Source organism: Galeopterus variegatus, unplaced genomic scaffold (genome assembly GCF_000696425.1).
Source record: "Galeopterus variegatus unplaced genomic scaffold, G_variegatus-3.0.2 Scaffold1414, whole genome shotgun sequence".
Taxonomy (NCBI): domain Eukaryota; kingdom Metazoa; phylum Chordata; class Mammalia; order Dermoptera; family Cynocephalidae; genus Galeopterus; species Galeopterus variegatus.
In genome coordinates, this window is record NW_007727525.1 from 1 (window position 1) to 13,973 (window position 13,973).

The window sequence follows — 13,973 nt, forward strand, 5'->3', positions numbered from 1 at the left end:
GGCTGCTTCTCCTCTGAGGACAGCCTTGTCCCTTGCAGTCTTGAGCCATCAGCTGCTGCCCCTGCTGTCCCTTCCAAGGGGACCCTGTTCTGTCATGGCCTCTGGTTGTCAGCACCAGGCACATCTCTCCTCCAAGCCCAGCCTTTTCTGAATCTGTCGGCTGGCATCAGCCTCTTCCATGCTCCTTTCAAACAGGGGGCTCAGGAGCTTTAACTACTTTGCCCTCACCCCTCATGGGTGCTTGAAACACTGCCAGCTCCAGGCCCTTCCATCCAGGCTATTTGGTCATTGTTGCTCTGATGCTCCAGTGCCATGGAGGACAGAAAGCTTCTCCAGGGGCTCATAGCACCCCAGAACTCACCCTGGGGAAGGAGGCCCAAGTCTTCTCCACCCTGGGAGCCCCCCACATTGATGTGAGGCATCCGTTCCACACCCAGTTCCCTCAGCACTCAGGTGGGGCAGGACACAGGGACCCCAAACCTACGTCCATGTTCTCATCCTCTGATTTGGTACTGTCCACAGGTAAGAATAGTTTTTACATTTTTAAATGGCTGAAAAGAAATCAAAAGAATAATAATATTTGGGGACACATGAAAATTTTATAAAATTGAAATTTTTGCATCCATAAATGAAGTTTTATTGGAACACACCCATACTCATTCATTTATGTATTGTCTCTGACTATTCTGGCTACCATGGCAAAGATGAGTAGCTGCAATGGAGACCACATGGCCCACCAAACCTAAACTATTTACTGTCTGGCCCTTTACAGTAAAAGTTTACTGATTGACTCCTGGTCTAGGCTGAACCCTTCCTCTCCTGAGAGGCGTATGTAGTGAAAGCTACTGGTGCCCTCAGAATGTTGGGGACAAGCAGGTGGAACACCTCCTACCACTAGCCTAGTAGCCACCAGAGTTGGGGCCATGGCTTTCATCATTGTATTGGGGACCAATGCATATTCCTCCTATGGTAAATTATTTTCAATAGCTCCAACTTCAAAGGTTCATAACCAAACTAATTTGTATGTGTCTTTGGAAGAAAAGGTCACTGCATTCTTGTAATAAATGAACTTTTTTTCAACTTACAAAAAAGCTGATAGACAATTTCCAAGCAGGAAGATGATCTCAAACTAGTTCTAGTTCATCTTTAGATGAATCAGACAATTGGAACCACGAACTCAATTATCAAAAACATTGAGGATGGTTCAAAAATCAAAATAATTATGTGTGTGTGTGTGTGTGTGTGCATGTGCTGATTAGTTCAATAAACCGGATTGAGAATGCAAGTAGGAGAATTTACCCTCTAGAGGGAGATTTTTATACTTTAAAAAATTAGCAGTGCATCTCTAAATTCATGGAATAGGAAAGGCTTGCAGGGATGCTAAGAAATGTAGCCATCCTTTGTTCAACTTTGAGAGAGCTAAACATTACAACATAAGACAGGAAATGTATGAATTTGTCTGCTCATGTAGGCTTTCAAAAATCCATTTATTCAACACTTGTTTACTGAGAACCCATTATTTACCATGCATTGTATTAGAGGCAAAAAGCTGCAAAGGTATATGCCACCACCTCTGCACACAAAGAAAATACAGTAAAGTGGGAGGGTTTTTTTAGTCGTGAGGAGCAGCCTCACATAGACTGGCTTGGGGGGGGNAGGAAAGGCAGATGCAGCTGCCTTTCAATTTTAGTTCTGGTTCTGGAGGAGCTCAGACACACTCAGTTTTAGTTCTGGCAGTGCAGGAGCTCAGAGTGTTTTTGGAGGAGCTCAGAGTGTTTTCTGCCTACAACCTTTTGGTGCCACTAGCACGAGTAGACAGAAACCCTCTCTCCTGGCCTTCACCAGCTCTAGGGAAACTGAGGGGTGGAAGTGGGCTGCTTCTCCTCTGAGGACAGCCTTGTCCCTTGCAGTCTTGAGCCATCAGCTGCTGCCCCTGCTGTCCCTTCCAAGGGGACCCTGTTCTGTCATGGCCTCTGGTTGTCAGCACCAGGCACATCTCTCCTCCAAGCCCAGCCTTCTCTGAATCTGTTGGCTGGCATCAGCCTCTTCCACGCTCCTTTCAAACAGGGGGCTCAGGAGCTTTAACTACTTTGCCCTCACCCCTCATGGGTGCTTGAAACACTGCCAGCTCCAGGCCCTTCCATCCAGGCTATTTGGTCATTGTTGCTCTGATGCTCCAGTGCCATGGAGGACAGAAAGCTTCTCCAGGGGCTCATAGCACCCCAGAACTCACCCTGGGGAAGGAGGCCCAAGTCTTCTCCACCCTGGGAGCCCCCCACATTGATGTGAGGCATCCGTTCCACACCCAGTTCCCTCAGCACTCAGGTGGGGCAGGACACAGGGACCCCAAACCTACGTCCATGTTCTCATCCTCTGATTTGGTACTGTCCACAGGTAAGAATAGTTTTTACATTTTTAAATGGCTGAAAAGAAATCAAAAGAATAATAATATTTGGGGACACATGAAAATTTTATAAAATTTTTCATCATTGTATTGGGGACCAATGCATATTCCTCCTATGGTAAATTATTTTCAATAGCTCCAACTTCAAAGGTTCATAACCAAACTAATTTGTATGTGTCTTTGGAAGAAAAGGTCACTGCATTCTTGTAATAAATGAACTTTTTTTCAACTTACAAAAAAGCTGATAGACAATTTCCAAGCAGGAAGATGATCTCAAACTAGTTCTAGTTCATCTTTAGATGAATCAGACAATTGGAACCACGAACTCAATTATCAAAAACATTGAGGATGGTTCAAAAATCAAAATAATTATGTGTGTGTGTGTGTGTGTGTGTGCATGTGCTGATTAGTTCAATAAACCGGATTGAGAATGCAAGTAGGAGAATTTACCCTCTAGAGGGAGATTTTTATACTTTAAAAAATTAGCAGTGCATCTCTAAATTCATGGAATAGGAAAGGCTTGCAGGGATGCTAAGAAATGTAGCCATCCTTTGTTCAACTTTGAGAGAGCTAAACATTACAACATAAGACAGGAAATGTATGAATTTGTCTGCTCATGTAGGCTTTCAAAAATCCATTTATTCAACACTTGTTTACTGAGAACCCATTATTTACCATGCATTGTATTAGAGGCAAAAAGCTGCAAAGGTATATGCCACCACCTCTGCACACAAAGAAAATACAGTAAAGTGGGAGGGTTTTTTTAGTCGTGAGGAGCAGCCTCACATAGACTGGCTTGGGGGGGGCGGATTTTTGTAGGAATAAATGTGGAGCACTGATGGAGTTGGTCTTCCACAGAAGTCAGGAGCGGGCACTGAAGGAAGCAGTCCTCGCAGCAGTGGGACTGGGGACCTCCCCTGGCCTCAGGATGTGCCAGGGCAGTGGTGGAGTTGGAGGGCTGTGTCCATTGATCCAGCTCTGTCCCATCTGAGCTGCTGCTTTCCCTTGGCCTGAAACTCTTCTTTCCTCCATCACTTCATGGTTTCAATATTTTGCAATTGGGGCTTGTTATGACCCACTGTGGTCCCAATTCTTTCCTTCTTGTTTCTAAGCATCCCACCAAGTCTTTTTTTCTTGATATTTCCCTGTTTAAATTTCCAAGAAAAAAAGGGTGATTAACCCAGTTTTTATGTGTGTGTGTACCAGGTTATGGCTAAGTTGCCAACCAACCTACTGATTGGCTGCATTTGGTTAGGGGTCCACCCTGAACCTATCCACTCTAGGGGCAGGGTCATCCAGGGCAAAGTCTAACCATATAAAGCAGGTCCTTTGCGTTTCCCCTAGCAAGGTTAGTGGGAATGACAGATAACATAAATAACTTGTTTACCATGGAAAGAGACACACAGAAAATTAACCCTGTGCTGTGATAACACTATGAGCCAAATTCACTGGGTAAGCTTAGCAGCACAGATGGTAGAGAAAGGAAAGATCCCATAATCAGGTAGGATTAGAGCTAGGGGAACCTCTTGTCAGCAGGGCTTGGTCTTTCAGGGGTGACCAAGAAGACCACATCCAGAGGAATTAGCAGCTTCAGGCCATGTGTTGTATTCAAAGGGTTTCATGCAGCCAGTCAGGCAGGAAGGCATGGGTCCCAGTGATGGGGCCACTGAGAGCCAGTGATTGGTCGTACTGTAGGTTCCAGGCCCACAGGGAAGAGCCACAGGAGCTAGGCAGGATCTCCAAGTTGTCTTGATTTCAGAGAAAACCACTAATCCCAGTGGGGAACTGGAGGGCTAAGCAGACATCCAAGATAGAGGCTCAATCTTACAGAAAGTAGAGTGTGAGTGAGTGTGTGTGTGTATGTGTGTGTGTGTGTGTGTGTGTGTGTGTAGGGAAGAACATTGATACAATTTGGGGACAAATACCAGACACAGTAACACAAAGGATCAGTAGCAATACAAATAACTTGAGGCCTCCATCTGTCACCTGGCTTATGCTCCTGACCAGTGTGGAGTGGGTCAGCAGTGCAGGGCACTATGTCCATGGCTGAGAGGCTGGAGAAAGGGGAAGCACAGAGGAGTGAAATGAAAGCAGTCACCACAGATGACTCTTCAGCTGACCTTGACATAAGTATCAGAAACAAAGGTAGGAAGGTGAGGAAGCTTGGTCAGTAGAACCAAAATGTTCTGGGGCCCACAGGATATCTTCCCCTTGGGCTTGAAATTACCTACATGGCTAAGAAGGTTGTAAGGGAACCCGAAAGGTAAATTACTCCTGGCTACAACCCACAGACTGAGGACCATGTGGGGAAGCCAGCTGATAGATCCGGTCTCCCCTGAGGGTTGGTAAGAACACGTGAAAGCCTACAGGGCCAAGTCACTCTTCATTTTCAAAGAGCAGGACTTATATTAGTCCATTTCTGTTGCTTGTGACAAAATGCCTGGAACTGGGTGATTTATAAGAAAACAAAATTTATTGCTTACAGTTTCAGAGGTTGGGAAGTCCGAAGTCCAGGGAACACATCTGGTGAAGGTCTCGGTGGTGGCAACAGTGACCCAGCAGTCTCATGTGGCAGAAAACAGTGGAGCACAGAGAGAGAAATTTCCTTATGTACTCTCCTTTTAAAACCCTCAGAACTATGCCCCGACCACCATTATTAATACATTCACTACAACATGGTCCTACAATCTAATTACCTCTTCAAAGCCCCACCCTGCAATTACCATGATGGGATTTCCCACCCTCCTAACAGTCCCAGTGGGGATCAAGCTACTAATACGTAAAACTTGGGGGACACAATCCATATCAGGGCCTCGTGGGCCTTTTTAATTGCTCTTTAAAAGTCTGAGGTGCTTTTGTTGCTTCCATTAGTTTCACCACGAAAAAATTATTTAGGTAGCTGCCCCATGTGCTTTAACTATCTTTATCTGGAGTCAACAGCAGAGGCTTCGCTAATTAACAAAATGAATGATAGAAATAGCTTCTCATTGGTAAAATTAGTGATCTGTTAATTAACATAAAGGATGTTAGAAATGGGCTTTTACTGTTGAACCTAATGGTATTCAAGACAAATAAAGATTGGCTAAAACATGAGGGACACTATCTACTCTTCTGTAGCTGGGTGTACAGGAGTCTAGCTAGCCCTTCGTTTGTCTCCTTTCAGAATGGCATAAGAAGCGTGATTCTGAACTTGTCCTGTGTTCAGCCATGAAATCAGACCATTTTGGTTACCTGGTGCTAATTAAAATCTGGTCTTTAGAATATTGTCCCATGACTCTGAAGAGAGCCTTTTATGTAATGTGTGGACAGAGCACCTGAAAGTTCAGAGAGCTGGAACTTCACTGAGCTTACAGAACCAGCTGCTCAAATGTTTTTGGGTCTTCTTACTAATAAATATGTACGTGGGACAGCATTTGGGTTGATGCCAACTATCATTACAACATGATAGTAAGTAGGGTTATGGGGAGGTGGGGATACCATGTTGGCTGGGAATAGGCAACCTCAATGAGTAGAGATGGGATAGTCTACTGAGGCGAGGCAGCATTCATTCATTCATCCATTTGGCAAATATTTCTTGAATATTTCTATTTGCCAGGCATGTAACGGAGGATACAATGTTGCATAAGGCAAACATAATCCCCTCCCTCTAGAAGCCTACAGTCCAGGAAGCAAGTGATCAAGAAAGTAGTAACAATCAGTGGTGAGTATTATGACAGGGAAATACAGAGCAGTGGGGACATGGAGCAGACAGCATATCCAGGAGTGGGAGGCTAATACAGTTCCTTCTTTTTGCTGCAAAAATTCAAGAGCTAGAATTTATCCACAGGCCACTGGGCAAATTCCCGAGGATCACTGGTGTGGCCTCACCCTATTACAGAATTTGCACTCAAGGACATTTTTGAGGTCCCATGATCATCTTCTTCCCATCAGTCTGTGGACATCTGGTCACCTCCTATTTTTATCGCAGAGAGTACTGAGGTTCAAATCCCCACAATGCAGTTGGCAGATTCAATCCCCAGAGACAAAGGAGAGAGGCTCTGTGACTTGCCCAAGGGCATTTATTGAGTCAACAGTAGAAGTGGGAACAAAACTCAGTCACCTGATGCTGGGGCCAGCTCTCCTTCCCTTGACACATCAGCTAAGGGGGAAAATAACCTTCTGACGTATCAAATAGCTCTGGTCTTTTGATGAGTGAGCAAGCCGATGAGCAAATAATGAGAAAAGAGAGTGTTGAATTTCCCTTGACATAACCCCTTTGGAAATGCAGCGATGGATTCAAGAAGAATGTGACTTATAACAGGAGCAAAAATATTTGAAAATAGCCTCAGAGGGCTGATAAACAGTAGACCTGGCAATGAGTGTCACCCTGCAGGAAAGCAGAGAAAAAAGAGTCAAACATGTAATATCCTAGAATTCTCAGCCAGGCAAGAAGACTGCTCACAATTCAGTTTTTATATAGGTGGTTCAGTGTTCTTTTTCATCCTCTTTGTCATGGAGGGATAAGGGAGAGGCACTTTTTAAACACAGATCACTTAAGGGTAGTCCCACTTGAGACTTCGGTAAGCTGAATAATGACACATGCCTGATGAAATCACGGTTGCCCGAATTCTTGTTGAGATGAAAGAAAATGATATCTGCCTTTGGGAGTAAAGGATCTGTGATTCACTTTCCTCTGTGGCAAAGAAAGGGACCCAGGAAAAGCCTGGCCTGTGTACTGGAATCTACTGATCCCTCTCACCAAACATCTACGGGAACTAGGAAGACATCGGCTTTTAAATTTTAGATTGTGAATTCTGGAAGGAATGAAACGGTTATGGAATTCCATATTTATTTTCTTTTAGGTGCAATTTCTATTCACTTCCTAAAAGATTGTAGCTTCCTTGGCCTGAAAGAGTGGCAATTCGGTTTCCCTCTACGTGGCGCTGCCCCACACCAGAACAGCTCTGTCTGTCCTGCAGCCCTTCTTTGCTGCAGTGGCCGCACCTAGGATTAGCCTTCTCCAGTCTTCAACAAAATTTTCAAATGGGTGTTTGTGACATTTACTTTTTTTTTTTTTTACTTTTTGTCTTTTTTCGTGACCGGTAACGGGGTCACAACCCTCGGTGTCGCGCCCGCACCGCGCTCAACCAGTGAGCGGACCGGTCTCTATATGGGATCCGAACCCTCGGCGGGAGTGCCACCGCGCTCCCAAGCGCCGCACTCCACCGGGCCGGCCCTGTGACGTTTACTTTTATGTGTCAGTTTGACTGAGCTAAGGGAGGCCCAGATACCTGGTATAACATTATTTCTGGTGCGTATGGGAGGGTGTTTACAGAAGGGATTAGCATTTGAATCTATGGCCTGACTAAGGAAGATCACCCTCAACAGTGTGGGTGGGCATCAGTCGATCTGTTGGGAGCCCAGGTAGCATGAAAAGGTAGAGGAAGGGCAAATTTTCTCTCCGCTTGAGCTGGGTCATTCATCAGCTCTCAGACATCAGTCCTCCTGGTTCTCAAGCCTTCAGACCCAGACTGGGACTTGTAAAACTGGCTTTCCTGGCTCTCCGGCTTGCAAATGTCAGATTGTGGGACTTCTCAGCCTCAATAGCACATGAGCCAACCCCTAATAAATCTCTCTCTTTCTCTCTCTCTTTCTGTCTTGCTCTCTCTCTCTCTCTCTCTCTCTCTGTGTGAATACATATCCTATTGCTTCTGTTTCTTTGGAGAACCCTTAGTAATACAGCATCCTTAATACCCTACTATTTGAAAGAGAAAAGGAGGTTGAAGAGGAAAAGATTTTCCCTTGACTATTTAGTACACTAAATGGTAGACTATCCACTGAAACATTTCTATGGGCTTCATTTTATAAATGCAACCAGCACCGCCTTGTAACACCAAGATCAAAGGTTTGGATCCCATACCAGCCAGCTGCTAAAAATAAAAACAAATTAAAACAAAAAACTATAAATGCAACCAAACACAACCTATTAGTGTCATTAAACATATAACATCCAGGCCTCCAGGCAATTTAAGACCAGGAACCTCAGATCTGGAGTTCACTTCACTCCATTTCTCTTTCCTCTTCCAGAAGATATTCAAGTACCAATAGATGGATCATATTGGAAAAGGGGAGGGGAGAAAATGTCACTAAAGTTGGTAATACCTTCCCAGTTTTTCAAAGGTTTGTGACATGGAAACACATCTTTCTAAACCAAACTACACAAGAAGCAAATCCTGTTTATAAGAAAAAACATTCCATTTGACAGGACAAATCCTTTGGTTTTCTGTAGGTCAATTCTAAGGAAGAATCTGGAAGCTAGTCTACAGAGACTAAAGAAGAATAAGAGCTCAGTGGGGGTTTCTTTCCTGAGATCTGCACACCCAACTGCCTATTGGATGTCATCTTAGATGCCTCCAAACTCAACATGTCCTAAGCAGAATCCATTGTCTTCTGTCTCCACCCCTCTAACACTGCTCCTGAAAGTGCTCTCTGTTTCAGTGATGCCACCATCTTCCATCTGGTGTCCAGGAAAGAAACCAAGGGATCCTCTGGGAGGCCTTTCTCACCCTCTCCACTGTCCAATAAGTTACTACATCACTTCTGCCTCCTAAATCTCACCCATATTTATCCACTTTTCTTCATCCCCACTGCCTGCCACTACCCTAGCAGCAGCTCCCAGCATCTCTCACCTGGATCACTGCACCAGCCTCTTAATGGGGTCGTGCCTCCTGCCTCGCCCTCCATCTGTCTCCTATAAGCAGGGAGAGTGATCTCTCTAAAATGCAAATCTGATCCCTTATTTTCCTGCTTAAGATCCTTCAATCGCTCCCCACTGGGAATAAAGGTCAAACAAGGCTTATAAAGAACTTCTTTGTGTGGGCTGGTTTATCTCTTCACAGTCTTGACTTGCCACTTCTACCCCCGCCTACTCCATCCTTGAGCAAGGAAAACTTTGCGGTCCCAGATGAACCTGTTTTGTTTGCAGTCTCTCCTCTTGGCCTTTGCATATACTGTCCCCACTGTGTGGAGCCCTCCTTACCCTCACTCCTCCTTACTTGATGAACTGCTGCTGGCTCTTCAGATCTCAGCTTAGAAGCCCCTTCTTGGCTTAGCTTGTGTGTCCCAATAGCACAGCTTGTGTGTCCCACTTCGAAGCTCTTGCCTCACTTGGGAATGCGAATGCCTATTTGTTTACTTGGCTGTATCTCCTACTAAAATGTATGTTCCATGTATGACATTATAGAAAAGGCAAAACTATAGTGACAGAAAGCAGGGCCGTGATTTCAGGAGACTGACTGCAAGGAAGCCCAAGCAAACTTTTTGGGATGACGGAAATGGTCTATACCTTGATTTTGGTGGTGGTTATACTACCCTGTGCATTTGTCAAAACACATCAAACTGTGTCCTTAAAATGGGTGAATTTTATTGGATAGGATGTATACATTTACCACAATAAACTTGGTTTTAAGAAAAATTAGTGTATGATCCTTGAGGGTGGGCTTATATAGAGAACCATGCCTGGCTCATCATAAGTACCTATGATAAGTAATTGTTAAGTGACTGAATGGATAAATGAATGAATATTATTCCTTTTTTTTCCTTTTTTCCAATTGTTTTATACCATTGGAATAAAATTTTTTTAAAAAAGTTATATTATAAAAAGAGGCTGCTTAGCTAGTTAGAGTGCAGCCTTATAATAACAAGGTCATGGGTTCAGATCGCCATATAGGCCGGCCGCCAAAAAAAGGTCATAAGTTATAACCTACTTTGGCATCCCATCAATGGGATTCAAATTTATTTCAGTGTAACATGTAAACATAATACCTACGCATGTCTTATGGGGGAAAATGTTCCGGGATGAACTCAGGAAAAGGAGGAGAAGGCATTACACCAACAGCAAACAACAGGTCTACTTGCCCTAGGGGTGGAGCGGGTGAGAAATAAACACTTCCAGGGGGTGGCTAGAGGCAGTTCTGAGGCTCGCTGTCCTGCAGCTTCTTTTCTGGAGCCCCAGGTTGATCTGGGCTCTGGATGTACCGTGTCCTGAAGGCTCTGACATTACCCACTTCTGTTCCTTAGCTTCTTAGTCCATCTTCATTCCCATATACCAGGCAGCTCAGGAAAAACGGGGTGGGAGCACCTGCCCAGACCACTACATAAATGCCTGGACTTTGATGCAGACTACCTAAAAACAAACACCTATTTGGCCTGAGACATCTTTGAACAGAGGCACAGGTTGTACTTGCTTAACAGTGACCTAGACCAGGGTTAACCCTGGCTCACCTGTTCAAGGGTAAGAGCCCTTTCTGTTTATGGAAACTAGCACTGACAGCACCAAGAACAAAAGGATATTCTGAATTGAAAAGTTTGCTTCTTACTTCATTTTCAGTTGAGGAACCTGAGGTCAGAAAGGATGAGAGGCTTGCTGGGTTCTGATGAGATAGCTGGGCCGGGACCTCGTTCCTGTACTGGAGGGCCAACTGCCAGCAGTCTGTTCCTGCACCACTCAGCTCCCTGGATGGGTGGCCCATCTTAAAGTTCTCTGCAGAGTGGGAATCGGGCACTCCTTTGCAACTGGCAGTGATTAACCTGGTTTGCTTAGCTGATTTTAGGAAATACTTGGTAAATCAAAATAACAAATCTGAGAATTCAAATTTTCTCTCAGATTTTATTATTGAACAAATGAAAAGAACAACAACAAAAACGAATGGACCAATTTTGTGAAGATCACACAAAACTCACCACTATCTCTCTCCTAACTGATCATCTGCCTCGGAAGGTAGCTGCTGCTGTCCCGCCTAAGTGCACACAAAATACGTCAAGTGCTCTGTCTGTGTTGCTCAACACCACCGCTTTTCCTCTCGCACACCTGGTGCAGACTGTTGAATGAATAAACAGACAACCTCATTTGTAAGTAGGTGGCTTGGAATCCAGAATACATTTTCCAAAGGAAACAATATCATAAGAGGGTTTGGGTTTCCTGGGCCCGCCCACAAAGCCTAATTAATTTATCACACTACTGAAAGGCTATATATTTTCAGTAGGAAATAAGGGGGAGAAAAAAGAAGTACCATTACCATGCTAGTCATAAAATAAACCTGAACGAGAAATGCTTGCCTGGGGCAGACCACACTGCTCAGCTCCACTTGAAGATGGACCCAGGCGGGGCTAGGGGTGGGAGTGGGGGAAGGGCTTTCTCTCTCTCTCTCTCTCTCTCTCTCAAACGAGTGATCATGCCTCAAAATTAGTGACTTCCTTTACTAACAGCTGAATCTGTCTCTGACAGCTGCTCAGATCAACCAGGCATACATTACTTTCATCTTTAATAAACAGGCACTCTGAAGTCAGTGGCTGGTCTCGATGGCAACCAGGTCAAGTTTTTCCACTGATGTTAAGGACAGAAAGGAAGAAGGAATAGACGACTTTGCTGAGGAGCTGAACCTTTAGATGGTAAGGGAAGGTAGGTGTGGGGTATAATGTACTGTCCTCCATTTTTTTACGAGTCCCTGGCTACTTCTCAGCAAGAATGGGAGTGGCTGTTTTTACCTTCTACTATACACAGAGGAAGAGGAGACCTGATCAGTGATGTAAGAAACACGGGAAAGGGCTGGCTTAGAGAACATAGCACACCCCCAGGCCTGCACTTCCAAGGAGCTGCATGCAATTGGATGTGACTTAATTCTCATTTGCTGAGTCTGCCTGGTGGTGTTATGTGCTGCAGGCCTTATTTACAGTAGGACGATATAGACAAAGTGAGGAGAGGTGCCAACACAGATGGTGGTGAGGGCGGGTGGAGGGCAGCACAGGCTTCCCAGAAGAAGTACAGCCCCTCCTCCCCAGCTGGGAGCAGCTGTAGCTCATGGCACTCTTCACCCTCAAGCTCAGCCACATCCAGATTCTGAGCTCTGGCCAGGGTGACTTTCGCATCATCCACCCAGCAGCTGGTCAGGCTGAATCAATAGTTTGTTGATAGTTCATTGATGCAGCATCCACTGGGCCTTCAACACCTGGAGACCCATAGAATTTCCACCCTCCCTAAGCCCTTCTGGGGGGTCAGCTTGGCCTGCATGAGTGGGATCTGATTCACTTTCCTAATCCAGGCCAGGCCCTGACACCCTGACTTGCTCCTGCCTACATCCACTCTCAAGCAACTGAATCATAGTTTATATCCCAAGGGAGGTTACGGCTCTAAAGGAACTGGTCACCTGGAGCCAACCTGACAAGACTTCTCACTTAATCTTAGCTATTGCCCACTGCTAGAAATGTCTGCTTCTATGCCCCACCAGGGGACAGTTTGCTGTGGGCCCCTGAAGACTAGACTTTGGACCAGTAGTAGCCTCTCATGTTACTATCCCAAGGCCTGTCAACTTCTGCTACCAAATTCCTCATTACTACAAACGAGAGATGCTGCCAAAATACCAGAAAACCTTTTCTCTGAGTCTGAGTGGACTATCATAGAGATGGTATTTGAAATGGGTCTGGAAGGGTGGCCAGGATTTGGACAATAAGAGAGGACTTTTTCTGTTAGAACCAGGGTCCTTGATGAGAGTCATAGGGCGATGGTGTAAACTCTTTGTTCAAATGAGGTAATCCCAATTTCCTGTCCCCACTCAGCCCTACAAACGAGAGATGATGCCAAAATACCAGAAAACCTTTTCTCTGAGTCTGAGTGGACTATCATAGAGGTGGTATTTGAAATGGGTCTGGAAGGGTGGCCAGGATTTGGACAATAAGAGAGGACTTTTTCTGTTAGAACCAGGGTCCTTGATGAGAGTCAGAGGGCGATGGTGTAAACTCTTTGTTCAAATGAGGTAATCCCAATTTCCTGTCCCCACTCAGCAGGTGAGGCTACAGGTAGTTCTGCCTGGAGAAATCATTTCTTGCTGGGGCACCTGTTGCACGGACAGGTATTTGCTCACAGCGTCCTCCTGGAGTTGGGTTGTGTAAATATAACCGACACCCTCCTAGAGTTCTCAAAGTGGAACTTGACAGCCAAATTCTGTGAAAAGGATTGTAACTAAAACTTACTAAACATATTCACTCATTATCTGCAAAATAGATGAGGCTGGAGGAGTAAGCAGGGGTCAGGCATGAAAGGCTCTTGTAGGCCACGTTAGGGAGCTTGGGTTCCCCTTAAGGAGATAATGTTGAGCTATTAAATGATTTTAATCTGGGGAATAATGTGATCAGACAAGGTTTTAAGAAAACTACTATGCTGTTGTGGGCAGAGAGGAGGGAGTGGAGGCCTTGGAGACAGAAAGGAAGGAGCCAGGAGGCCACTTCTCCTGCCTAGTTGCTCCGCGAGGGACAAGAGAGTCACAGGCTGCAGGTGCCAAGTGTACAGGGGCTCTGCTTCAGGGTCGCCTCCACTCGTACCATCTGTTTTCATTCTACTTTAGGCTGTGCTTCCCTTCCCTCTCCTTGTCCCTGCTGTGTCTTCTGTCTGGTCACCCACGGTGCTTTTCCACCTCCACCCTTATTTCAGCCTCCCCTTTCCTTGCCTCTCCTTTTCCTGCTTTCTGCTCTGGTTTTCTTTTTTTTTTTTCTTTTTGTCTTTTTTCGTGTCTGGCAACGGATTGCAACCCTCAGT